The sequence below is a fragment of the Pleurodeles waltl genome, chromosome 5, assembly GCF_031143425.1.
Source record: "Pleurodeles waltl isolate 20211129_DDA chromosome 5, aPleWal1.hap1.20221129, whole genome shotgun sequence".
Lineage (NCBI taxonomy): Eukaryota > Metazoa > Chordata > Amphibia > Caudata > Salamandridae > Pleurodeles > Pleurodeles waltl.
The window spans coordinates 1,855,566,489-1,855,593,987 of record NC_090444.1 but is presented as its reverse complement, the minus strand read 5'-3'; the positions used below and the strand labels follow the sequence as shown (position 1 = coordinate 1,855,593,987).

At 48.9% G+C, this 27,499-nt stretch overlaps 1 long non-coding RNA gene across 2 annotated transcripts in view; it reads right to left on the bottom strand.

Moving 5' to 3' along the window:
* Positions 1 to 27,499, bottom strand: part of LOC138296877 (uncharacterized) — a 217,538-nt gene that overhangs the window by 28,048 nt on the left and 161,991 nt on the right. For both annotated transcript variants that reach the window (XR_011203918.1, XR_011203917.1), the window contains exon 2: positions 1,273 to 1,377. This is a non-coding gene — a long non-coding RNA (uncharacterized lncRNA). The remainder of the gene's footprint in view (positions 1 to 1,272; positions 1,378 to 27,499) is intronic.

The window sequence follows — 27,499 nt, the reverse complement described above, 5'->3', positions numbered from 1 at the left end:
CGTCTTTCCCATTGTCCAATTTCTTCTTCTTAGGTTCGTTGACAATTGCTGAAACACACCCACTCCAGGCATAGTGTATTCTCTCCCCACGCTTTTGTGCATTCCCTTTCTAGAATCTAGCCAGTGGATCACAGCATTTTTAACCTGGCATTTTGTTTCCTTTCCTGCGTAATTGCATCACAATCCCAGTCATTTAGTGCTTTGAACTGCATCGGTCTAGGTTCTGGTTTTCTCTCATACATCATACGCCTGAAGTCCTCAAGCGTTCTTACGCTGAGAGAACCCTCCACATGAAAACTGCATGTCCTTGTAATCGGATGTGATCTCATTTCATTCTTTAAGCCACATACACTCATGTGGTTTCTGAACTGAACATCGTTTCATAGGCAGGAGAATCTTCTGAAAGAGCTCCCCCCCCCCAATCACTGGAACTTTAGACTTTGTCAATGCTGCACACAAGGGGCACCTTCCTGCACAAAAACAATCTTCACATTTCTGCACATAAACAGGATGCAGCACACTTACCTAAAGGAAACAACGAGGACAAATAAAGATATTTCCCCTCGTTGCGCCTCCCCTGAGAAGATGCAGCATTTTGACACAATCTCATTGTAACCGGACGTCTCCCGACGCCGGTTCACAAGAAGGTACGGCGGCTGCAGAAGGATACCCCCGGGGCACCCGAGAAGGTCTAGGCGTTATGACGTCGGACGCCGTCTGCGTCAAGGAGGAAATTAACAGTAAAGACGGACCCGGAAGCCGAGGACCAGAGACGGAGAGAGACGCTAGGAGAGAGCGACGTGAAGAGGACGAACGACGAACACCGCGGACCGGCAACGAGGGTCCCACAGCAGAGGAAGAGAGACTACAGAGAGGAGAAAAGCTCAGGGAACCTCCCGCCCCTGGCCCAGAGAAGTCGGGAGATCTCCGGAAAGCCGGCCACGTCCCTGGAGGGGCGTGGCCACCACAGGTACGATCGTGCCGTAAATGGGGTTTTGGCTCCGGGTGGTTAATAGGAATAAGGGGGATTAAGGGGAAAGGGGAGAGGTCCTGTAAGGAAGGGGAGACGGTATAAAGGAACACCTTAGAAAATTCTAACCTCACGAAAACCCAACAAGTCCAAATAACTGCTCCAAAAGGAAGGGAGACTTCGAAGAAAGCACAGGGGAGAAACACAAACAAAAGTAATCCCTCACCTACCTTCACTCCTACCTATTCTCCCACCCCCCTACTAACCCAATAAATATAGATATTATCTTATTCCCCACTTACCTGTTTTTTCCTTCTTTATTTTGGGGAACCTGGGCCGCTGATATATGGGAAGACCGGACCCTTCTCAAAGTTGGACCAGACCACATCCGGAGCACCACAAGAGCCCTGAAAGAAAGATAAAAGGGATTTTATTATTTTCTTTGATGGACTAAAACAAGACTGGCATTGTGAGGAGATGATAACACCGTCTTAAAATCGAACAGAAATAAATTAGTTAACCCCTCAACTCCACGCCTGTCGCCTTCTTCCAATATCTCTTCTACCGGGGATAAAGAACCCGTCACACTCATGTTTACCAGTGTTGGCACCCACGCTCCACCCATGGAACACCCCCTGGGGCACAGTAACGCAATGCAGCGATTTGGGCTGTGTTGGACCTGGCTTTTTGACAGGGACATCCCCAAACTTTTTGCCTCCTTCCTCCTATTTTTTCTGACCTGTTGTTATTGGCTTTTGACCTCTGGGCACTTTACCACTGCTAACCAGTGCTAAAGTGCATATGCTCTCTGTGTAAATTGTACTACTGATTGGTTTATCCATGATTGACTATTTAATTTACTTGTAAGTCCCTGGTAGAGTGCACTACATGTGCCTTTGGCAGGTAGATTAAATGCTACTAGTGGGCCTGCAGCACTGGTTGTGCCACCCACTTCAGTAGCCCCTTAACCCTGTCTCAGGCCTGCCATTGCAAGGCCTGTGTGTGCAGTTTCACTGCCACTTCGACTTGGCATTTAAAGGTATTTGCCAAGCCTAGAACTCCCCTTTTTCTATACATAAGTCACCCCTAATGTGTGCCCTAGGTAACCCCTAGGGCAGGGTGCTGTGTGGGTAAAAGGCAGGACATGTACCTGTGTAGTTATATGTCCTGGTAGTGTAAAACTCCTAAATTCGTTTTTACACTACTGTGAGGCCTGCTCCCTTCATAAGCTAACATTGGGGCTGCCCTCATACACTGTTGAAGTGACAGCTGCTGATCTGAAAGGAGCAGAAAGGTCATATTTAGTATGGCCAGAATGGTAATATAAAATCCTGCTGACTGGTGAAGTCGGATTTAATATTACTATTCTAGAAATGCCACTTTTAGAATGTGAGCATTTCTTTGCACTAAAACCTTGTTGTGCCCTTCAATCCACGTCTGGCTAGGTTTAGTTGACAGCTCCTTGTGCATTCACTCAGACACACCCCAAACACAGGGTACTCAGCCTCACTTGCATACATCTGCATTTTGAATGGGTCTTCCTGGGCTGGGAGGGTGGAGGGCCTGCCCTCACACAAAGGACTGCCACACCCCCTACTGGCACCCTGGCAGACAGGATTGAACTGAAACGGGGCTTGGTGCATTTCTTAGACACCCTTTGAAGTCAACCCCACTTCAAAGGCACAACCTAGTATAAAACAGGGCCTCTGCCCTACCTCATCAGACACTTGCTGGAGAAGAAACCTGAACCAGAAACTACATCCTGCCAAGAAGAACTGCCTGGCTGCTCAAAGGACTCACCTGTCTGCTTTTCTACAAAGGACTGCTGCCTTGCTGTTGGCCTGCTGCCTTGCTGAACTCTTGTCTGGCTGTAAAAGTGCTCTCCAAGGGCTTGGATAGAGCTTGCCTCCTGTTCCCTGAAGTCTCAGGACCAAAAAGACTTCTCGCTTTCACTTGGACGCTCCGTGCGCCGAAATTTTCGACGCACAGCTTGCTCCGCGGCAAGAAAAACGCCGCACACCGACGCTGATCGACGCGACGCCTTCGGGGCGACCGAAACTTTGACGCACGGCCTCGCAAGGACCACGCCGCCCGACTTCTAAGAAGAAATCGACGCGACGCCTACCGTGAGCTCGAAACTTTGACGCACGGCCTCGCAAGGACAACGCCGCACGACTTCCAAGGAGAAATCGACGCGACGCCTGCCGTGAGACCAAAACTTCGACGCACGGCCTCGCAAGGACAACGCCGCCTGACTCCCAAGGAGAAATCAACGCGACGCCTGCCGTGAGATCGAAACTTCGACGCGCAGCCCCGCAGAACGACGCGCAGCCGGAAAACAAGCAGGAAAATCCACGCACAGACCCGGGCCATCTGGTAATCCCCGCGATCCACAGAAAGAGACTGTCCGCGCGCCGGAAAACGACGCACGACTTTCCCGCGTGGAAAATAACGACGCAAGTCTGTGTGTGCTGGGGAGAAATCGACGGACACACCATTTTTCCACGTATCTCTTCTCCTGTGGCCCTCTGAGGAGATTTCCCACCAGAAACCAGGTACTTTGTGCTTGAAAGACACTTTATTTGCTTTTTAAAGACTTAAGACACTTTATATCACTTTTCAGTGATATCCTTACAAATTCATATTGCAACTTTGATCGTTTTGACCTGCAAATACCCAGATAAATATTATATATTTTTCTAAACTCTGTGTGGTGTATTTTTGTGGTGTTATATTATGGTATTGTATGATTTATTGCACAAATGCTTTACACATTGCCTTCTAAGTTAAGCCTGACTGCTCGTGCCAAGCTACCGGAGGGTGAGCACAGGCTGATTTTGGATTGTGTGTGACTTACCCTGACTAGAGTGAGGGTTCTTGCTTGGACAGAGGGCAACCTGACTGCCAATCAAAAACCCCATTTCTAACATTGGTGATCAGCGGTGAGGATAGGACTTGTGTTTGTGCAGTGACATACAGTAGCTAAGTATTTCACTACCTACCCACAGTTGAAGGTCAACTTGATTTTTCATCTTTTTTGGCTTTTGATGCTCTAATGTCCTCCTGGATATACTATTGATATTTTGGACTTTGGATTTTGGTTTTTGCTGGTAAGATCTTATCAGAATGGGATTGCTTACTGTTAGAAATGGGGTTTTTGGTTGGCAGTCAGGTTACCCCCTGTCCAAGCAAAAGCCCTCACTCTAGTCAGGGTAAGTCACACACAATCCAAGATTATCCTGTGCCCACCCTCTGGTAGCTTGGCACGAGCAGTCAGGCTTAACTTAGAAGGCAATGTGTAAAGTATTTGTGCAATAAATCATACAATACCACCATATAGCACCACAAAAATACACCACACAGTGTTTAGAAAAATATATAATATTTATCAGGATAATTGTAGGTCAAAAAGAATAAAGTTGCAATGGGAAATTGTAGAGATATCACTGAAAAGTGATATAAAGTGTCTTTAAGTCTTTAGAATATAAACAAAGTCTCTTTCAAGCACAAGTACCTGGTTTAGCGTGGAAAAATCTCCTCAGAGGGCCACAAGAGAAGAGGTGCGTGGAAAAAGGGATGTGTGCGTCGATTTCTCCCCAGCACACACGGACTTGCGTCGTTATTTTCCACGCGGGGAAGTCGGGCGTCGTTTTCCGGCGCGCGGACAGTCTCTTTCTGTGGATCGCGGGGATTCCCAGATGTCCCGGGTCTGTGCGTAGATTTTCCTGCTTGTTCTCCGGCTGCGCGTCGGTCTGCGGGGCTGCGCGTCTAAATTACGATCTCACGGCAGGCGTTGCGTCGATTTCTCCTCTAGACTTCGATCTGCGGGGCTGCGCGTTGAAATTACGATCTCACGGCAGGCGTCACGTCGATTTCTCCTCTAGAGGTCGGGCGGCGTTGTCCTTGCGAGGCCGTGCGTCGGATCTTCGATCGTCCCAAGAGCGTCGCGTCGATCAGCGTCGGAGTGCGGCGTTTTTCTCGCCGCGAAACAAGCTGTGCGTCGAAATTTTCGGCGCACGGAGCGTCCAAGTAAAAGAGAGAAGTCTTTTTGGTCCTGAGACTTCAAGGAACAGGAGGCAAGCTCTATCCAAGCCCTTGGAGAGCACTTTCACAGCCAGACAAGAGTTCAGCAAGGCAGCAGGGCAACAGCAAGGCAACAGTCCTTTGTAGAAAGCAGGCAGGTGAGTCCTTTGAGCAGCCAGGCAGTTCTTCTTGGCAGGATGTAGTTTCTGGTTCAGGTTTCTTCTCCAGCAAGTGTCTGATGAGGTAGGGCAGAGGCCCTGTTTTATACCCAAATGTGCCTTTGAAGTGGGGGAGACTTCAAAGAGTGGCTAAGAAGTGCACCAGGTCCCCTTTCAGTTCAATCCTGTCTGCCAGGGTCCCAGTAGGGGGTGTGGCAGTCCTTTGTGTGAGAGCAGGCCCTCCACCCTCCCAGCCCAGGAAGACCCATTCAAAATGCAGATGTATGCAAGTGAGGCTGAGTACTCTGTGTTTGGGGTGTGTCTGAGTGAATGCACAAGGAGCTGTCAACCAAGCCCAGCCAGACGTGGATTGTAAGGCACAGAAGGATTTAAGTGCAAAGAAATGCTCACTTTCTAAAAGTGGCATTTCTAGAATAGTAATATTAAATCCGACTTCACCAGTCAGTAGGATTTTGTATTACCATTCTGGCCATACTAAATATGACCTTCCTGCTCCTTTCAGATTAGCAGCTGCCACTTCAACACTGTATGAGGGCAGCCCCAATGTTAGCCTATGAAGGGAGCAGGCCTCACAGTAGTGTGAAAACGAATTTAGGAGTTTTACACTACCAGGACATATAACTACCCAGGTACATGTCCTGCCTTTTACCTACACAGCACCCTGCCCTAGGGGTTACCTAGGGCACATATTAAGGGTGACTTATATGTAGAAAAAGGGGAGTTCTAGGCTTGGCAAGAACTTTTAAATGCCAAGTCGATGTGGCAGTGAAACTGCACACACAGGCCTTGCAATGGCAGGCCTGAGACCAGGAGAAGGGGCTACTTAAGTGGGTGGCACAACCAGTGCTGCTGGCCCACTAGTAGCATTTAATTTACCAGCCCTATGCACATAGAGTGCACCTTACTAGGGACTTATAAGTAAATTAATAGTCCAATCAGGTATGATTCCCGGTTACCATGTTTTAGGGGTGAGAGCATATGCACTTTAGCCCTGGTTAGCAGGGGTAAAGTGCGCAGAGTCTATAAACCAGCAAAAACAGTGTCCAAAAAGTGGAGGGAGGCAGGCAAAAAGTTAGGGGTGACTACCCTAAGGCTGTCAGGTCTAACACTTACCTACTCATTCTTTGTTCGTACTGACCACCTCACTAAGGCTGACCTAAGGAAGCTTTGCAGAAAATGGGGCCTTCCTGTAGCAAGGAGATCCACTAAGGCGGAGATGCTACATAACTACATAGTCTGGGGGGAGGAAAGATGGGCAGAGAGAGAGGCAGCAAGAAACCAAATGACTAAGTACCCCTCAGATGAGGAGGAGGACTACGCACATGAGGAGGAAGACTGCTCACATGAGGAGGAAGACTACTCAGATGAGGAAAGAGACCCAGAGATAGATGAATGGCTCCGAGGTCAAAGGCGACAGGAGCAACAATTAGAGGAGTATCTTGCAAGGGTTGAGGCAAAAAGACTCTTAGCCCTGGAAGAAGAAAAGATTGCAGCTCAAGAGCTGAGCTGTAAAGAGCTGAAACTGGAGGCCGGAAGGGCTGAGTCCAGTTCAGATGGTGGCAGCAAAAATCTTGCATCCGGTACTGCTGAAGAAGGGCACAAGCCCAGAGATGTGGTGCCCAACTTGAAGAAGGGAGTTGACAGACCCCATGTGGTTCAAGAGTATGAGGTAGTTCCCGTTATGCACAGGGTCCCTGAGAAGGATTGGGGAACTGGCACAGGGAGTCATATTCCTACTGGGGGGAGGGACACTTTACTGACTCTAGCAGAGAGTGACAGAGAAAAGGGTTCCCCCCTGGTGGACGTCCTGGATATAGAGTGTAGAGACATCCCAGAAGAGTATGGGTTGAGTGTCAGAGACAGGCAGATACTGTCTCACCAGTCTCAGAAGGGTGAGGTAGAGTGCTTTTCCAAGTCTGAGTTACTGGGTGGTTGGGTGAAGGGTACTGTGGTTAATACATGTGAAGGGCAGAGTGATGTAATTGCTGGAGAGCATATGTCTGGTCCTTATTTTCCAGAGCTACGCCAACACCAGGTGGAGTGTGAGTTCTCTGACCCCAGGGAACTTACAATGGAGGCAGACTTCTGGGTGAGTACCAGAGAGTCTGAAGAGGCATTTGGGGGTGCTCCTGAAGGGAGTGGTCTAGGTGGTTCCCAACCGAGTGAGGTGGGAAAGGATTGTATTGTCCCAGGTAGGTCCCAGGTCCTAGAGGGTTCCATGAGGGAACACCAGGAGGGAAGCCTAGCCTGTACCGTAGGGCCACCTTTTGAGGGAAGCCCCGCAGTGTCAGAAGAACTTGGGGGGGTGACTGTAGCCAGCATCCCAACAGTTCTGGTGTCTGGCAGTACCCCTCCTAGTGAGGGGGTGCAGAAGTCCAGACATAGGGTTGAGAGAGGGTTGCAGACCCCAGTGGAGGACCTTGAGAGTCAGGGGACAGCTCTGAGAGCAGAGCCCCCCAGGAATGACCCAGGTGAAACCGTTTCTGGTTTGGGGGAAACCCAGACTCTGCCGGATGGGCAGAGGTCGGGAGACCTGCGCCAACCAGACTCTTGTGTGGCCCTTGGGGACGGTGTGTCCCTTGTGGGGGGTGAGAGTGCCCCCCAGGAAGTCCTGGCATGCCAGGCAAAGATTCAACCTCAGGGTGGTGACTCTGGGTTGGATACCCAGGTTCAGAGGTTAAACTCTGACCTGGTGGGAGGTAGGTGTGCCTCCCAAGAAGTCCTGCTGTGCCAGGCAATTGTCCAACCTCAGGGTGTTGACTCTGGGTTGGATGACCAGGTTCAGAGGTTAAACTCTGACCTGGTTGGGGGTAGGTGTGCCCCCCAGAAAGTCCTGGCGTGCCAGGCAATTGCCCAACCTCAGGGTGGTGACCCTGGGTTGGGGAACCAGGCTCAGAGGTTAAACTCTGACCTGGTGGGAGGTAGGTGTGCCTCCCTGGAAGTCCTGGCCTGCCAGGCAATGGTTCAACCTCAGGGTGTTGACTCTGGGTTGGATAACCGGGTTCAGAGGTTAAACTCTGACCTGGTGGGGGGTACTAGTGCCCCCCAGAAAGTCCTGGTGTACCAGGCAGTTGTCCAACCTCAGGGTGCTGACTCTGGGTTGGATAACCGGGTTCAGAGGTTAAACTGTGACCTGGAGGGGGGTAGGTGTGCCCCCCAGAAAGTCCTGGCGTGCCAGGCAATTGTTCAACCTCAGGGTGGTGACCCTGGGTTGGAGAACCAGGTTCAGAGGTTAACCTCTGACCTGGTGGGAGGTCAGTGTGCCCTCCAGGAAGTCCTGGCATGCCAGGCAATTGTTCAACTTCAGGGTGGTGACTCTGAGTTGAATGGCCAAGTTCAGAGGTTAAACTCTGACCTGGTGGAGGGTCAGTGTGCCCTCCAGGAAGTCCTGGCGTGCCAGGCAATTGTTCAACTTCAGGGTGGTGACTCTGAGTTGAATGGTCAGGTGCAGAGGTTAAACTCTGACCTGGTGGGGGGTAGGTGTGCCTCCCAGAAAGTCCTGGTTTGCCAGGCAGTGATCCAGTCTGAGGGTACAGACCCTGGGCTGGAAGACCAGGTTCAGGGTGTCCCCCCGGACCTGGAGGGAGGGGCTACTGATAACAGTGCCCCTACCATGTTGTCTTCTGAGGAGGCCACTCCTAGTTGGAGGGTGCTGGACCCCAGAAGGGAGGGCAGGGGGAGGGAAGCCTCACCCCGGGCCCTAGTCCAACCTGAAGGTACAGACCCCAGGTTGGAGGGCCAGTTGCAGGTTAACAGCCCTGCACTGGTGGAGGAATGGTACAGGGCGACTTCTGTAAGCACCCTGACCATGTTGGACTCTGGGGGTACCGCTCCAGGAGGGAGGGTACAGAGCCCCAGAGGGGAGGACCAGGTTCAGGCTGTCATCCCTGACCTGGTGGAAGGGAGAGTGGTTAAAGGGTGCCCAGCACCTGGGGCTACCGCCCCCCACTCTCCACAGCCACAGTGGTGGGAGAGCTTTGAGAGGCCTGGGGCCTGGCTCTCATCCCTGGCAGCTGTCAGTAATCACTGTGGCTTGCTGTCCGGGTGGACAGAGTTATCCCTGGGGAGGGGACAAGTGTCACACCCCGGGGGTAGAGTGGGCAACACCACTGTGTTGGTCATGGTGGTACTATCCTGCTCCTGGGATACATCTGTGAGCAAAGTAAGGTTAGGTGCTGCACAGATGGGATCCGCAGGTAAGGAGAAAGGTTCCCCATTGGTTGGCTTAGTGGGCCCTGAGAGTATGGACAGAGGGATCCAATTGGAGTCAGGAAGGCAAAGAACTGGAGCATGCCCCTGCTGTTGTGGGCCTGGGTCCTTGTTCTGTCGCCTCAAACAGGGAAGTACATCAGGATAGTGATTGTTCTCCCCTGGCTGTAGGCTGGTAGGGGGTCATGTTTGACCTGGCTTTTTGACAGGGACATCCCCAAACTTTTTGCCTCCTTCCTCCTATTTTTTCTGACCTGTTGTTGTTGGCTTTTGACCTCTGGGCACTTTACCACTGCTAACCAGTGCTAAAGTGCATATGCTCTCTGTGTAAATTGTACTACTGATTGGTTTATCCATGATTGACTATTTAATTTACTTGTAAGTCCCTGGTAGAGTGCACTATATGTGCCTAGGGCCTGTAGATTAAATGCTGCTAGTGGGCCTGCAGCACTGGTTGTGCCACCCACCTCAGTAGCCCCTTAACCTTGTCTCAGGACTGCCATTGCAAGGCCTGTGTGTGCAGTTTCACTGCCACTTCGACTTGGCATTTAAAGGTACTTGCCAAGCCTAGAACTCCCCTTTTTCTATACATAAGTCACCCCTAATGTGTGCCCTAGGTAACCCCTAGAGCAGGGTGCTGTGTGGGTAAAAGGCAGGACATGTACTTGTGTGGTTATATGTCCTGGTAGTGTAAAACTCCTAAATTCGTTTTTACACTACTGTGAGGCCTGCTCCCTTCATAAGCTAACATTGGGGCTGCCCTCATACACTGTTGAAGTGGCAGCTGCTGATCTGAAAGGAGCAGGAAGGTCATATTTAGTATGGCCAGAATGGTAATATAAAATCCTGCTGACTGGTGAAGTCGGATTTAATATTACTATTCTAGAAATGCCACTTTTAGAAAGTGAGCATTTCTTTGCACTAAAATCTTGTTGTGCCCTTCAATCCACGTCTGGCTGGGTTTAGTTGACAGCTCCTTGTGCATTCACTCAGACACACCCCAAACACAGGGTACTCAGCCTCACTTGCATACATCTGCATTTTGAATGAGTCTTCCTGGGCTGGGAGGGTGGAGGGCCTGCCCTCACACAAAGGACTGCCACACCCCCTACTGGGACTCTGGCAGACAGGATTGAACTGAAAGGGAGCTTGGTGCATTTCTTAGACACTCTTTGAAGTCACCCCCACTTCAAAGGCACAACCTAGTATAAAACAGGGCCTCTGCCCTACCTCATCAGACACTTGCTGGAGAAGAAACCTGAACCAGAAACTACATCCTTCCAAGAAGAACTGCCTGGTTGCTCAAAGGACTCACCTGTCTGCTTTTCTACAAAGGACTGCTGCCTTGCTGTTGGCCTGCTGCCTTGCTGAACTCTTGTCTGGCTGTAAAAGTGCTCTCCAAGGGCTTGGATAGAGCTTGCCTCCTGTTCCCTGAAGTCTCAGGACCAAAAAGACTTCTCGCTTTCACTTGGACGCTCCGTGCGCCGAAATTTTCGACGCACAGCTTGCTCCGCGGCAAGAAAAATGCCGCACACCGACGCTGATCAACGCGACGCCTTCGGGGCGACCGAAACTTTGACGCACGGCCTCGCAAGGACCACGCCGCCCGACTTCTAATAAGAAATCGACGCGACGCCTACCGTGAGCTCTAAACTTTGACGCACGGCCTCGCAAGGACAACGCCGCACGACTTCCAAGGAGAAATCGACGCGACGCCTGCCGTGAGACCAAAACTTCGACGCACGGCCTCGCAAGGACAACGCCGGCCGACTCCCAAGGAGAAATCGACGCGACGCCTGCCGTGAGATCGAAACTTCGACGCGCAGCCCCGCAGAACGACGCGCAGCCGGAAAACAAGCAGGAAAATCCACGCACAGACCCGGGCCATCTGGTAATCCCCGCGATCCACAGAAAGAGACTGTCCGCGCGCCGGAAAAGGACGCACGACTTCCCCGCGTGGAAAATAACGACACAAGTTTGTGTGTGCTGGGGAGAAATCGACGCGCACACCATTTTTCCACGTATCTCTTCTCCTGTGGCCCTCTGAGGAGATTTCCCATCAGAAACCAGGTACTTTGTGCTTGAAAGACACTTTATTTGCTTTTTAAAGACTTAAGATGCTTTATATCACTTTTCAGTGATATCCTTACAAATTCATATTGCAACTTTGATCGTTTTGACCTGCAAATACCCAGATAAATATTATATATTTTTCTAAACACTGTGTGGTGTATTTTTGTGGTGTTATATTATGGTATTGTATGATTTATTGCACAAATGCTTTACACATTGCCTTCTAAGTTAAGCCTGACTGCTCGTGCCGGAGGGTGAGCACAGGCTGATTTTGGATTGTGTGTGACTTACCCTGACTAGAGTGAGGGTTCTTGCTTGGACAGAGGGCAACCTGACTGCCAATCAAAAAACCCATTTCTAACAGGCTGCCATGCGTTACTCTAGATTTGTCTAGCCATGCAGGACCCCGCAAGGTGGCCCTGGGTAGATTGATAAATCTGACTTAGTAGTTGCGTGGCCCTTGCACAGCCTTTCGTGGTGCAACGGCGACGCAGCTCAATGATAAATATGCCCCCAGTGGGTGTTGCACTCCTAGGTACTACAATCCTAGACATTTATTTTAAAGAGGAACCCATCCTCTCGTTCCCTGCATTAGAACATTGTTCTAAGACAGCATTCAACAGGGGCGTTTTGTGAGTTAGTATTGGCACCAAAGAGAGCAAGGGCTCTTTCAACCTGCAAAAGAGCCCATGATCAGCCTGCAGTGGCCCTGATTTCTGGGTTTGCAGTGCTGGGAAGAGGTAAGACATAGCAGCCTTTTGTTGTGACACCTCACCCACATACAGCAAGGCATACCATAATTCCTAAACAGAGACATGAACTTCAGGTTCTTAAGGTAATTGAGAGGCAGGAACCTTATTTCAAAGTTCTCCAAGAAGTGACATTGCCTAAGAACGGATGGGTGAATGTGTATGGTGTTAGAAGCACATGGATGTCAGTGTACCTTTGTTAGTACAGTATTGTGCTGTGGAAACATTTTCAGGAGTCACAGGGCAGTTAAAAGTAATGGACTCAAATTGTGAAAACTGAAGACTTTTGCCTTTAGAGCTGTATTACACAAAGTGCTCCAGGGGTACAACGGATGTGCGTGCCCTCCTTCTGTACCCCCAGTGACTATGTGCTTGTGCACCCCTTTCTGCAGTACAGATGAGGCGGTGAGATCTCAGTGGGTGTGAGAGTGGCTCCTTGCATCCGTGCCGTATTACAGACATGGATGAAAAAGAGCTGTTGAGAGGTGCACTGGCTGTGCACCACAATGAGGTGGAGCTCAGTCACTGCATCCGCCATGAGCCATCCCGTAAAGGGAGGAAGGATGAGCTTCCTAGACATCGCCCTACAGGTGGGAGGAGTCATCCACTGCATCCGCCTGCAGGGGGAGATCCGCACCCCTTTTGAAGCAGGCCGGGGTGCCTCCTGCACAGTGAAAGGTGATCCCATGGATTTAAACACCAGGGGCCATATTCTATAAGGTGATCCAGGGGCGCAATGAGCGTTTGCACCTCTTTACGCACCCCGGGGGTGACTTTGGTATCACAGGAGCGGCCCCTTCTGTAATTTTATTTGATGTGTTTGTGATATTTTTGTGATATTTATGTACCTTTTTTTGTTTGTTTTATAGTTATTGCTTCATATTTTGGTAACTTTTGTATTAAAATCAATAACTGACACAGCCTAGTCTTGGAACCATCACACATTTATGTTATCCTCATCTATCACTTTATGAGCATTTATGACATTCTGTGAGCTGGCGGTGCTTCCCAGCCCATTCTGACCGCGGCGGTAAAGCCGCGGTCAGAAAAGGGGATCCGGCGGTTTCCCGCCGGATTTCCCCTGCATGGGCTGAATCTCCATGGCGGCGCTGCTTGATTCCGACCCCCTTCCCGCCATCCTGTTTCTGGCGGTTTTTACCGCCAGGAACAGGATGGCGGGAACGGGTGTCGTGGGGCCCATAAAGATTTTCACTGTCTGCTTGGCAGACAGTGAAAATCGCGACGGGTGCAACTGCACCCGTCGCACCCCTGCAACTACGCCAGGTCCATTCGGAGCCGGCTTCCTTGTTGCAGGGCCTTTCCCGCTGGGCCGGCAGGTGGGCTTTTGGCGGTCGCCCGCCGGCCCAGCGGGAAAGCCAGAATGGCATCCGCGGTCGGCCATTTGGCGGTTCCCGCCAGGCGGGCGGCTCCCGCCGCCCGCCAGGGTCAGAATGACCCTCTATGTTTTGATTCCATATATACAGTTAGGATTTCAAATTAATTACTTAAGGAGTGCTCCGTTCATTTTTTTGTTATAGTGTAATACAGATAGCGCTGGTGCACATATAGCTGCAGTGTTACCTTCAGCGGCTGTTCCCTCATTTTTATAGGGGTGTAGCTCCATGCAAATGGGGGAATCTCTTTGCCTCTGCACCTGCACCGTAGTATAGACGCGGGCGCAAAGGGAAAGGAGCTCTCAAGAGGGGTACTGACAGTGCACCACAAGAAGGTGGAGTACTGCCAATGCACCCCCTGATGGCAGCCCTCTGGAGGGGGCTATGGACCCTCTAGACATCCCATATTGGTGGGTGCAGTCGCTCACTGCACCTGCTGCAAGGAGATCTCTCACCCCTCTTAAAAGTTCAGGCGGGTTGCCTCCTGCACAGTGAAATCTTGGTGCGGCTGCTTCAAAGCTGCTCTGTATAACCCCTCACTCTGGAATTTAATCAGCTGGCCTTCATCTCTGGTGGAGCGTCCATCGTCCGAATCATAAGTTAAAAGACTTTATGCTGGACAACCAGCTTACCGTGTCATCTCAAGTGCAGACGATGGCGGGCAGCTGCTTCAGTCTGTTGAGAGCCCTGAGAAAGACTCTGAGATGGCTGCCGGTGGATGCTCGAAGAACAATGATTCAGGGTTAATGCTCTCCTGTTTAGATTATGGTAATTCACTGTACTTGGGTAGTCCACAAACTGTTATCGCAAGACTGCAAGGTGTCCAGAATGCACCGCACGATTACTTATGGATGTCCCAAAAATCAAATCGGCACGTCCAGCGCTTAAGGCTTTGCACTGACTCCCTAGTAATTGTAGAATACAGTTTAAGGTCCTCTGCATTGTGCATCAAGCTAAACATATCCAGGGTGCACCTATTTACAACAACTGATTACCCCTCATCAATTGAACAGAGATCTCAGGTCCAATAGTCCTGACCTCTTAGTAGTTCCAGAATCTGAAGAACTACAGGTGGTGGTCGGTCATTTAGATTTGTGGGACCAAAAATCTGGAATTCTTTACCTAAGGAGCTGAGAAAGAAAACAAATGACATGAGTTTTAAAAGGAAATTAAAAATCTTTTTTCTTTTCTAGGTATGTGGTGTAGATGCCTGTTTTCTGGACCTGTCAGTGGTAATAGTGCTGGGAAGCCCGATGGGTAGCCATGCGCTTTATGAAATGGAAAATGAAAAATGTATTTCACTTGACTGCGCTGCCCCGCAGGGTGGTGCGAGTTCGCGGCTCCTTGGGGTCAGCGCATTCATTTTAACATGGCACACTCTCCTTGCTTGTGCGGGGCACAGTTGACTCCTAAGGGTAGCACAGTCGGACAATCCAAGGTGTATTTAAGGTGGCGAAGTGGGGTAAAGGCACAGAAATCTACGAAGTGCATAGAAACAGTAAATCATTGCCAAGCCAGAGCTTGTACCTAGAAAACAAAAAATACTTTAATTACAGCACAATACTCAACACAGCACATACAAAAGAGAGTGCTCAATAGTGTACACAGTCAAATCTGGGAGTTATCTTGCATGGAGGAACTGACATAGGGTGCACCCAGATTCTCATAGGTAAGGGGTACTATATTGATGAAGTCAATGGTGATTAGGACAAATTCCCACCCAAGGCTTTGGCAAAGCATAAATCCAAATGACCTCTAACCTTTATTTTCTCTCAATAACCATAACTATTTGGACCTAAATAACTGTATAAAGTTGTTTCCACCTGTGAAAACAATAGTTTAATCGAGTAAAAATAAGTTAATTGGACCATACAGTATTGCCTTCCTCAATGTATTTGATGTAGAAGTTATTAAAATCAAACATACGTTAAAAAAATAACCATATACATTATGGAAACATTTTTAATCATAAGCTTCTGATTAAAAACACTTTTAATTTGCTTATGGTTTTCTACAAAAGCCCACTTAGAGCCGGTGTTCTAACTACTTCATGATATATGTGTGGATACACAGGCAGACTGCCCAGAAGTCCCTTCAGGCCTTACATCTCACCATCTTTACATGCACAAGCACTTACAAACTCCAAGCACCTACACTTCTTGTGTTGGAAAGGAGCCACACCTGCACTTTTAAGCAGACCTGACACTTCCATAGACTGTAGGCCAGTGTTTCCCAACCCTTTGACTTCTGTGGACCCCCACTTTATCATTACTGGAACCCAGGGACCCCCACTGAATCATTATTGAAATTCTGGGATCCCCCCTCCCACTGAATCATTATTGGAAGTCGGGGGGCCTGGCCTAAACATTGTCAATGATTTGAACCACAAAACAATACAGAACAAACCATTCCATCAAACACATACACAAATGATAACACATTTAATTTCATTTGCAAACAAATAAAATAAAAAATAAAAAACTATTTTAATAGGAAGCTTGTTGCTTTTCTAAATTTAATTGAAGCCACACATTGTCCATGCTCTATTCTGTTTGATGCACCTGCACTGCTCCCACAAATCAATCTGAGGATATTAATTTAATTTTTAGCCTCCAATTTCAAATTTCTTGACACTTACAGTATGTTTTCAAATGTTCAATTGTACATGTAGCCACTTTTATATACACTTTATTAATCTGTTCACGGATCCCCTGAGAAAGCTTTGCAGACCCCCAGGGGTCCCCAGACCACAGTTTGGGAACCATTGCTGCAGGCAGTATCTATTCTGGCTTAATGAGCACCTGCTCTTCTAGCTTTTGTGCAGTTACTGTCTTTGTCACCTTTTGACACCAAGACCTTGCATGGTCTCTTGCAGAGTTCTCCACAGCAAGCTTGATTTCTGTCCTATGTCTGTCCAGGGACAATGCCATCAAGTTACTACTTTCTTCCTACCCCTTCTACTGCGGGCTCTGATTTCACGGTTACCTAATAATTGATGAATGTGATCTGGGTTTTATGCAGGTGTGCAGTGGTTCTCATATTTAAACATGCCATTGGAGAGGAAAGCAGATGTGCTGTGTTTGTACAATGTGTATTTTTGTGGGTTTTTGTTGAGGTTCAAATAGTAGAAATGGCTTGCGGGTCCCAGGCTCCCAGTTGTGATTTAGTGGGAAATCCAGAAGTCTGAAGCTTAAGAACCATATCTTAAAAGTACTGGTAACATGAGGTCAACCTCACAACTAAAGCTTTCTGTAACAAGAACTAAAACCTACTCACACCATCCAGAAAAGCTCTAGTCCAGTTTTGGAAACCATTACATGGACAGTAGTGCACTCTAGAGTGCCTGTCTTAAACTAGCTAAGTGTAAAGACCTACATAGATTGGAAGAATATGTTACTGAAAATACATCCATGTGAGGACAAAAGTTGGATCGGATGAAGGACTGTTTCGTTGCTGTGACTGAGACTCTGTATTCACCCTATGCTCACAGATTCTTCCTTCAGTGCAGTATGGGGCACCAGTGTGATGTAAGAACTTCTGGCTTTTTATGTATTTGACGTTAGTGTCCCACAATGACCTTTCATTCTCGGAACCTGCTATCACATAGATTACATGACAAGACTGTTCAACCCTCTACAAACATGGAGTTGGCCCCTTGCCCAGCCTGTATCTCCCATGATTCAGAGTAACTGGAAACCTTAAGCGGTCCCTGATTGCCTGTCACCAGATCTTTGCCTTCTGAGGTTGAACTGCAGCTGCTGAGCGAGGGTTCTAGACCCAGAGGACTGATGGAAGTACACATTCTGTGCAAGGCCCTCTCACCTCAAACATTCACCCTCACTCACCAGTGAGACTTGAGAATGACCTCCAGCACAAGAGGCTTTAGAGACACCTCCGTTCGGTGGAATCAAGGAGGGACCACAAATGTTCAGTGTGAGGCCCAACACACACTCAGTCCGGATGCATAAACAGGTCAACCCAGTCTTGTCCGCTTGATTTCACACCCTGTTCATGCTCCGTAAGATCTTCAGGTGACTCCCAATCGACACCAGAAGTACCGTCACTCAAGCCCTCGTCACCAGCAGGCTGGACTACAGTAACACTCTTTGTGTAGGAATCACTGCACGCCTCCTGATGAGAGTACACGCAATACAAAACTCAGCAGCATCCTTGACCTCCCCAGATGGACTTGCATCACCCGCACCTCAAGAAACGCCACTGGCTGCTGATCTAAAAGCGATGCCAGTTCAAGATACGGACCCACGCATACAAGGCCCTGCACAACGAAGGACCCGCGTACATCAACAACAGAATGACCTTTCACCAACCAATCAGACATCTGCGATCTGCCTCCCTTTTCCTCATAGAAACCCCCCGGATCCACTGATCCAACAGCGGAGGATGCTCTCTCTCTCTCTCTTCTGGTGGTCGAAGCCTGGAACAACCTTCCCCAACACCTCAAGAATGCTTTATCGCACCAGGAATTCAGAAAATAACCAAAGACATGGCTGAACACTGCAAAGCAGCTGGCAACTTCAGTGCCTTGAGCCCCTCATGGGTGATTTGCAACACTTTATACATCCTGATTGATTGATTGATTTCCTGTGTAGTAGCCACTGCCGCTGTATAACACTGCAACTAACCACAACACACCATAATGGGCTCTTGTTTTCTAAATCTTATCAATGGAAGGTCTGGTGTATGATTTTCATTCTGTGTCTTTTGGAAAATGCATTAGTTCATAAGGGTTGCAATACTCCCTTGTATGCAACCATAAAAATGACCCAAGATTGTACGATCGCTAGTGCTGAGGCCTCAAACCTCATATTGGTGATGAGGCTGTACCCACACAGGTTCTAGACTACACACTTGTGGTTCAAGATGAGCGCGTTGTAGCAGGTGATGGTACTTCTGCGATGACTTGTCAGGACCCCCCCATCCATCGTTTCTATAGTGAAATAGGATTGGGTGTCTTGAGATTCCAAGCTGGGATACTGAGTGAGCAGAGGGACTCTGAGGGGAGTTTGGAGGGAGCCTCACCAAGGAATTTAGCAGTCAGAGGAGCAGCAGATCTGAGCAGGGAGCCTGCAAGAGGCAGAACAACTTCTCATCCACTTATTCAGCACTTTCACTCTCTATACTAATGACATTGTAAGAAAATCACACCTCCTTGGAAGCACTTGGTGCAGTGGGTCATTTGGTGGCACGCTTCCTTACAACACCCCCTTGAAGGTATATTCAACCTAGTGCATGATCCTGCACAGGACTATAACCACAAGGCTGCACTCCTCTATAAACTCTTCCTAGTGCCTAGAAGCCTCTTGGAGTTCACCAGTGCAAGTTAATATTCTGAACTTGGTGTCTCATGTGATCATGGTGTCCAGGCAAGGGTCAGCGTGTTGTGGTGTTTTACTTGCAGCCCACTGAGGCTGAGATATGCCACAATAGACTGCTGTGCCAAGGTGAGGTGTGGTGTTTGGAAGCATTAGTGGGCGGAGCCCAGGCAGAACACAGCTCAGTTGTTTCTAAAACTGTTAAATGTCCCTAAATGATTTTAGTGTCTGCAATGTGGGCAGATTTAGTAGTAGATCAGAAATACACACAAAAGTCCCCAGGGGCACCTATTTTAGGGGACTCTATCACAGACATTGCAGGACACAGTTATGATTTCCCTGTTGTTGGAGTGCACATGTGTAGGAGGCTGGACTGGCTTGTAGTGAGTACCAAGGGGTACTTGCACCTTGCACCAGGCCCAGTTATCCCTTATTAGTGTATAGGGTGTCTAGCAGCTTAGGCTGATAGATAATGGTAGCTTAGCAGAGCAGCTTAGGCTGAACTAGGAGACGTGTGAAGCTACTACAGTACCACTTAGTGTCATATGCACAATATCATAAGAAAACACAATACACAGTTATACTAAAAATAAAGGTACTTTATTTTTATGACAATATGCCAAAGTATCTTAGAGTGTACCCTCAGTGAGAGGATAGGAAATATACACAAGATATATATACACAATAGCAAAAATATGCAGTATAGTCTTAGAAAACAGTGCAAACAATGTATAGTTACAATAGGATGCAATGGGGAAACATAGGGATAGGGGCAACACAAACCATATACTCCAAAAGTGGAATGCGAACCACGAATGGACCCCAAACCTATGTGACCTTGTAGAGGGTCGCTGGGACTATTAGAAAATAGTGAGAGTTAGAAAAATAACCCTCCCCAAGACCCTGAAAAGTGAGTGCAAAGTGCACTAAAGTTCCCCTAAGGACAAAATAGTTGTGTTAGAAGAATAATGCAGGAAAGACACAAACCAGCAATGCAACAACTGTGGATTTCCAATCTAGGGTACCTGTGGAACAAGGGGACCAAGTCCAAAAGTCACAAGCAAGTCGGAGATGGGCAGATGCCCAGGAAATGCCAGCTGCGGGTGCAAAGAAGCTTCAACTGGACAGAAGAAGCTGAGGTTTCTGCAGGAACGAAAAGGGCTAGAGACTTCCCCTTTTGTGGACGGATTCCTCTCGCCTTGGAGAGTCGTGCAGAAGTGTTTTCCCGCCGGAAGGACGCCAACAAGCCTTGCTACATGCAAATCGTGCGTTTGGCGTTTTTGGACGCTGCTGGGGCCCAGGAAGGACCAGGAGGTCGCAAATTGGACCTGAAGAGAGAAGGGACGTCGCGCAAGACAAAGAGCCCTCACTGAAGCAGGTAGCCCCCAGAGAAGTGCCAGAAACAGGCACTACGAGGATGCGTGAAACGGTGCTCACCGAAGTTGCACAAAGGAGTCCCACGTCGCCGGAGACCAACTTAGAAAGTCGTGCAATGCAGGTTAGAGTGCCGTGGACCCAGGCTTGGCTGTGCACGAAGGATTTCCACCGGAAGTGCACAGGGGCCGGAGTAGCTGCAAAGTCGCGGTTCCCAGCAATGCAGCCCAGCGAGGTGAGGCAAGGACTTACCTCCACCAAACTTGGGCTGAAGAGTCACTGGACTGTGGGGGTCACTTGGACAGAGCCGCTGGATTCGAGGGACCTCGCTCGTCGTGCTGAGAGGAGACCCAAGGGACCGGTAATGCAGCTTTTTGGTGCCTGCGGTTGCAGGGGGAAGATTCCGTCGACCCACAGGAGATTTCTTCTGAGCTTCTGGTGCAGAGAGGAGGCAGGCTACCCCCACAGCATGCACAAGCAGGAAAACAGTCGAGAAGGCGGCAGGATCAGCGTTACAGAGTTGCAGTAGTCGTCTTTGCTACTATGTTGCAGGTTTGCAGGCTTCCAGCGCGGTCAGCGGTCGTTTCCTTATCAGAAGGTGAAGAGAGAGATGCAGAGGAACTCGGCTGAGCTCATGCATTCGTTATCTAAAGTTTCCCCAGAGACAGAGACCCTAAATAGCCAGAAAAGAGGGTTTGGCTACCTAGGAGAGAGGAAAGGCTACTAACACCTGAAGGAGCCTATCAGCAGGAGTCTCTGACGTCACCTGGTGGCACTGGCCACTCAGAGCAGTCCAGTGTGCCAGCAGCACCTCTGTTTCCAAGATGGCAGAGGTCTGGAGCACACTGGAGGAGCTCTGGACACCTCCCAGGGGAGGTGCAGGTCAGGGGAGTGGTCACTCCCCTTTCCTTTGTCCAGTTTCGCACCAGAGCAGGGGCTAAGGGGTCCCTGAACCGGTGTAGACTGGCTTATGCAGAATTGGGCACCTCTGTGCCCAACAAAGCATTTCCAGAGGCTGGGGGAGGCTACTCCTCCCCTGCCTTCACACCATTTTCCAAAGGGAGAGGGTGTCACACCCTCTCTCAGAGGAAGTTCTTTGTTCTGCCATCCTGGGCCAGGCCTGGCTGGACCCCAGGAGGGCAGCTGCCTGTCTGAGGGGTTGGCAGCAGCAGCAGCTGCAGTGAAACCCCAGGAAGGGCAGTTTGGCAGTACCAGGGTCTGTGCTACAGACCACTGGGATCATGGGATTGTGCCAACTATGCCAGGATGGCATAGAGGGGGCAATTCCATGATCATAGACATGTTACATGGCCATATTCGGAGTTACCATGGTGAAGCTACATATAGGTAGTGACCTATCTGTAGTGCACGCGTGTAATGGTGTCCCCGCACTCACAGAGTTCAGGGAATTGGCTCTGAACAATGTGGGGGCACCTTGGCTAGTGCCAGGGTGCCCTCACACTAAGTAACTTTGCACCCAACCTTTACCAGGTAAAGGTTAGACATATAGGTGACTTATAAGTTACTTAAGTGCAGTGTAAAATGGCTGTGAAATAACGTGGACGTTATTTCACTCAGGCTGCAGTGGCAGGCCTGTGTAAGAATTGTCAGAGCTCCCTATGGGTGGCACAAGAAATGCTGCAGCCCATAGGGATCTCCTGGAACCCCAATACCCTGGGTACCTTAGTACCATATACTAGGGAATTATAAGGGTGTTCCAGTAAGCCAATGTGAATTGGTAAAATTGGTCACTAGCCTATTAGTGACAATTTAAAAGTAATGAGAGAGCATAACCACTGAGGTTCTGGTTAGCAGAGCCTCAGTGAGACAGTTAGGCACCACACAGGGAACATATACATGCACACCTATGAGCACTGGGGCCCTGTGTGACAGGGTCCCAGTGACACATACATATAGGCCACAAACCTATGAGCACTGGGGTCCTGACCAGCAGGATCCCAGTGACACATAACAAACATACTGAAACCATAGTGTTTTCACTATGAGCACTGAGGCCTGGCTATCAGGATCCCAGTGAGACAGTGAAAACAGTGACAAACACCCTGACATACACTCACAAACAGGCCAAAAGTGGGGGTAACAAGGCTAGAAAGAGGTTACCTTCTCACAACATGGGACTTAGGGCACTGTTAGGATTTCAAGGCTTCACTAGTTTTAACCAGGAACTGGACTTTAGGGTTAGGACCAACTTGACTAACAATTTCGATAACTCTGTAACCTTAAAGAATAAAGAGATGGTTCAAATAATTGGTCCTCCCCATAGAACAAACTCCTCCCTCCAGAGAAGAATGCCTGTCCTTACTCCTAATGATTGTGAAAGAACTAAGAGACTCTCCCCACCTTTTGGCTGCCTCTTGAACACTCTCCTCCCACTCTCTCCTCTCCTGAGCCCCTTTAATAAGGAACTTTTCCATGGTCTGCATTGCAACCCTTCCCTCTGCTCATGTATTCTGTATAGCAGTGTTGTGACCTCCCCCATCCTTGTTTACTCAGAACTCTCCTGTTTCCCAGATCCGTGTGTCTTCTTTTCATTCTGGAGTTGTTCAGTCTTGTTTTGAAACAAAATCAGCAGGATTACAAGTACCAGAATCCAAAAGAAAGAATCAACAGGATTACAAATACCAGAATGCAAAAGAAAACATCAACAGGACTACAAATACCAGAATGCAAAAGAAAGATCCAACAGAACTACACATACCAGAATGCAAAAGAAAGATCCAACAGAACTACACATACCAGAATGCAAAAGAAAAGAATCAACAGAACTACAAATACCAGAATGCAAAAGAAAAAAATCAACAGGACTACACATACCAGAATGCAGTGGAAAAGTGTGGTCTGAATTTGCTTCTCATGCACAGAACTAGGATACTAGAGTGCTTTGCTTGTGTAAAGTCTGTTGTGATGTGTGGCCTAACTAGGCTGTATGGACTATCAATAATACGAGGCACCCATGTCTGGTAACAACCGAAAGACTACTACCCCAGCATGCCAAACACATACTCCTTACATAGATCCTGTAGCATCACATGGCACTAACCACTACTGATCTCTAGAAAAGGGATGGGGAAACTCAGGGCACAACAAACCCTGCCCAGAGACCTCCCCCAAAAACATACTTAGGTTCTACTGGGCTGTATCCAACATTCCTCCTAAAACAAGGAGAAAACAAAGCAAAAACCAAGAAAAAGACAGAAAACAAACAATCAGGACTACCTTCAGAAACATAGTGACTCAAGATGTGTCATATAATCTGTATCCCTGGGGGATTGGGGGGGTTGTGGTTCACTCTCAAATGATATCCCGGATGTTGATGATCTTTCCCATGCTCCTCTGAAGGCATTTGATCTTCGTCTTTTGCAGGGAAACTGTTAGAAATGGGGTCTCTAGTTGGCAGTCGGTTTGAACGATGTCCAAGTAGGGACCCTCACTCTAGTCAGGATAAGGGAGATACCCGCTTAGATAGCCCCTGCTCACCCCCTTGGTAGCTTGGCACGAGCAGTCAGGCTTATCTCAGAAGCAATGTGTAAAGCATTTGCACATAACGCACAACACATTGAAAACACTACAAAAGGACACCACACAAGTTTTAGAAAAATAGCCAATATTTATCTATTTAAAACAAGACCAAATACGATAAAAATACAACATATAGTAATAAAAACATGAATTCTGCAAGATTTACTCAGAAATACAGTTCCTTGAAGTCAATAGCTCCACCTGGGGCTATCACGACATCGTGATCAACAAAACCAACAGTTCAGGCTGGCCGTGGCGTCGCGGGCCTGCTACGGTGTCGGTACCATTGATTTGTAGGGCATCGTAATCCTCGCAGTGAGCTCCGGAGAACGGAGTCGGTTCCAGAATTGGTGCAGGAGTCGTCGGGCCCCTGAAGTCACATGCCTTGCAGATCGAACTCCGGACTGAGGAAGTCAGGAGTGCTGGCGTGGATGGGGTTGGGCTGCGGTGTGAAGCAGGACGATGCAACGTGCGGTGCCCACAGGCAGCTGCATGATGACGGCGTCCAGCGGCATCGGTGAGACCAGGGCAGGGATGTGAAGCGGGGCGGTGCAACGTGCAGTGTCCACAGGTCACGGTGCAGGCAGCGGCGGCGGCGTTGCAGAAGCGCTGTCATCGGTAGGCCCAAGCCAGCGGGACGGGACGGTGCTTCGTGACCCTCACGAGCGGTGTCCATAGGCCACGGTGCAGGCAGGCATGCCTGGTGACGACACTGGAGTCGATGGTGCTGGCGTCGGTGGACCAGGGCTGTGGTGCGTGATGGTGCTTCATGCGCCTCACGAGCGGTGTCCACAGGCCGCGGAGCCGGTGTCAGAAGGAGCGGCGGCGTCAGAGAGGCCCAGGCTGTGGTGTGAGCAGGCGCTGTCGGAGTGCGGGCCCACAGGTCACGGTGCGAGCAGCTGCTCGGTGAAGTTGTCTGATGAATGCGTCGGTGAGACCAGGGTCACGGTGCGAAGTGTGGCAATGCAACTCCGTGCAGTGTCGGCAGGTCACGGTGCAGGCCAGCAGCGTCGTTGGCAGAATTGCAGTGGTTTCTCCTCTTGAACAGCACAAAACACACAGTTCCCAGTGCTGCAGGTCGAGGAAACTGAAGTCTTTAATGTCCCTGAGACTTCTAACAGGAGGCAAGCTCAGTCCAAGACCTTACCTTTCAAGCAGGATGCAGAAAGTCCCAGTCCTTTTACTCCCAGGACAGAAGCAGCAAGCAGCAGACCAGCACAGCAAAGCAACAGCCAGAGTGGCAGGTCCTCCTACAGCATTCAGCTCTTCTTCGTGGCAGAATGTCCTCAGTCCAGAAGGATTCTAACCTTGTGGGGGTCAGAGGTCTACTACTTATCCCAATTCTGCCTTTGAAGTAGGCACAATTCAAAGAAAAGTCTTCGTAGTGCACAAGACCCTGCCTTTCCTGCCCTACCCGAAGACACACTCCAGGGGGTTGGAGACTGCTTTGTGTTAAGGACAGCCACAGCCCTATTCAGGTGCAAGTGTCAGCTCCTCCCACCACTCTAGCCCAGGAAGACTCATCAGGATGTGCAGGGCACACCTCGGCTCCCTCTGTGTGACTTTCTAGGGTGAAGTCACAGACAGCCCAACTGTCAACCTGACCCAGATGTGTATTCAGCAAACAGGCAGAGGCGCAGAATGGTTAAGTAAGAAAATGCCCACTCTCTAAAAGTGGCATTTTCAATCTTACAATTCAAAAAACACCTTCACCAAAAGATGTCGTTTTTTAATTGTGAGTTCCAAGACCCCAAACTCCACATCTTTATCTGCCCATAAGGGGAAATTACACTTAAAAGATATTTCAAGTCAATCCCCATGTTACCCTGTGGAAGAGATAGTCCTTGCAATAGTGGAAACTGAATAATGTAGTATTTCACTATCAGGACATGTTAAACAGACTTGTACATGTCCTACCTTTTAAATACACTGCATCCTATCCATGGGGCTGCCTTGGGCCTAACTTAGGGGTGACTTACATGTAGTAAAAGGGAAGGTTTGGGCCTGGCAAGTGGGTGCACTTTCCGGGTCGAACTGGTAGTCAAAACTGCACACACAGACACTGCAGTGGCAGGTCTGAGACATGTTTACAGGGCTACTGATGTGGGTGGCACAACCAGTGCTGCAGGCCCACTAGTAGTATTTGATTTAGAAGCCCTGGGCACACAAAGTGCACTTTACTAGCGAATTACTAGTAAATCGAATATGCCAATCATGGAAAAACCAATACTATTTAGACAAAGAGCACTTGAATATAGTAGTAGTCAGCAGGGGTAAAGTGCCCAGTGCCCTAAAGCCAGCAAAAACAAAATTCAGCACTGTTCAAAAACAGGAGGTCAGAAGCCAAAAAGACAGGGGAAATCACACCAAGAGCTGACAGATCTAACATATATAATGAATTCATTCCCTTGGAACAGGGGCCCATTGTCAGTGCGCCAATCTGTGACCAAACCCTGGATGGATAACACTTTCTAATTTTTTCGAAATAATATCTGCCCTGGCAGTGCTGTTCACAATCTCCACCTCCGGATACTTCAAAGAGCCGTCCGTCCATAGTAGGAGATGCCAACCATTGCAGGGACGGCGCAGGTCAGCTCGCGGCCCTACCCAGGGCTGTAGCGGAATATCTTGGGTTATCACTGGCATTGGAGGGTCAGGACTCCCTGCAGCCTCACACATGGAGCAACCTTTCACCAGTGGTAGCTGGTGACCATCCTAAGAGGGGTTCAGGGGTGCTCTACCAGTGGAAACATTTGAAAAAAAAGAGCATGGAAATGGTGCATTTTCAAGTAAATTGAGAAAGCAAGAATTTGAGATAAGAATACAGGGAGTACCTCACATATTTCTTTATTTATTGATGTACTTTTACAAATGAAATCTACAGAGGAAATAAACATTTTTGTCAAACTGGACACAGTGAGACAGCAAGGAAAAAACATTAAAAGGCTGTGGGGTACCCTACAAGTAGGGTACAGCCTGAGGCAATGTGCCGGCGCATCCCATGGAGTCACCAGGCCCAGTGAGTTTGTTTATGTTCTGACAAATGGCTTGAATCGTATTGCTTGCATTTGAAAACACATGCTTTCAGCAAAGGAGGCTGAAAGCCACTATCGGGCCATAAAGGTAGCAGACAGGGCTCGGGAGTCAGAGGGCTGAGAAGGAAACCGACAGCCCAAGTCCATTGTGAAAAGTTTATTAAGATACACGAGCTGCGAGCCTGCAGGCATTTTTGACAGCTAAGGGTGCTCATCATAAAAGGCAAGGCTCGGTTACAATGATATAGAAAATATATACATAAAATAAATACATATCGCAGCTTTAAAAGAGTGTTTGCCACACGTTTCAATAACATTTCCCCCGGGCATTGCTTTCTGTTGGCTGATTCTCTCATCCTCGGTGCCCCTTAGCACATTCTCTCTCTCTCTGGTATTGTAGTAACAGTTCTGGGGCAAGGCCTATGCGTTTGGCAAGTTCTCTTTGCTTTGCAGCAAACAGCTAGCACTTCACAGGCTGTTGTGTAACCATTCTAGAGACATCTGCTGTGAAATTAAAGGGTTTAGCACGTGGTTGTGCGCACTTCCTGTGTATGGGGTCGGTCACCCCGGAAGTAAAGGCCATTGCGTCCCTGGTGTCTAAGGTTTGCAGCTCTCTTACT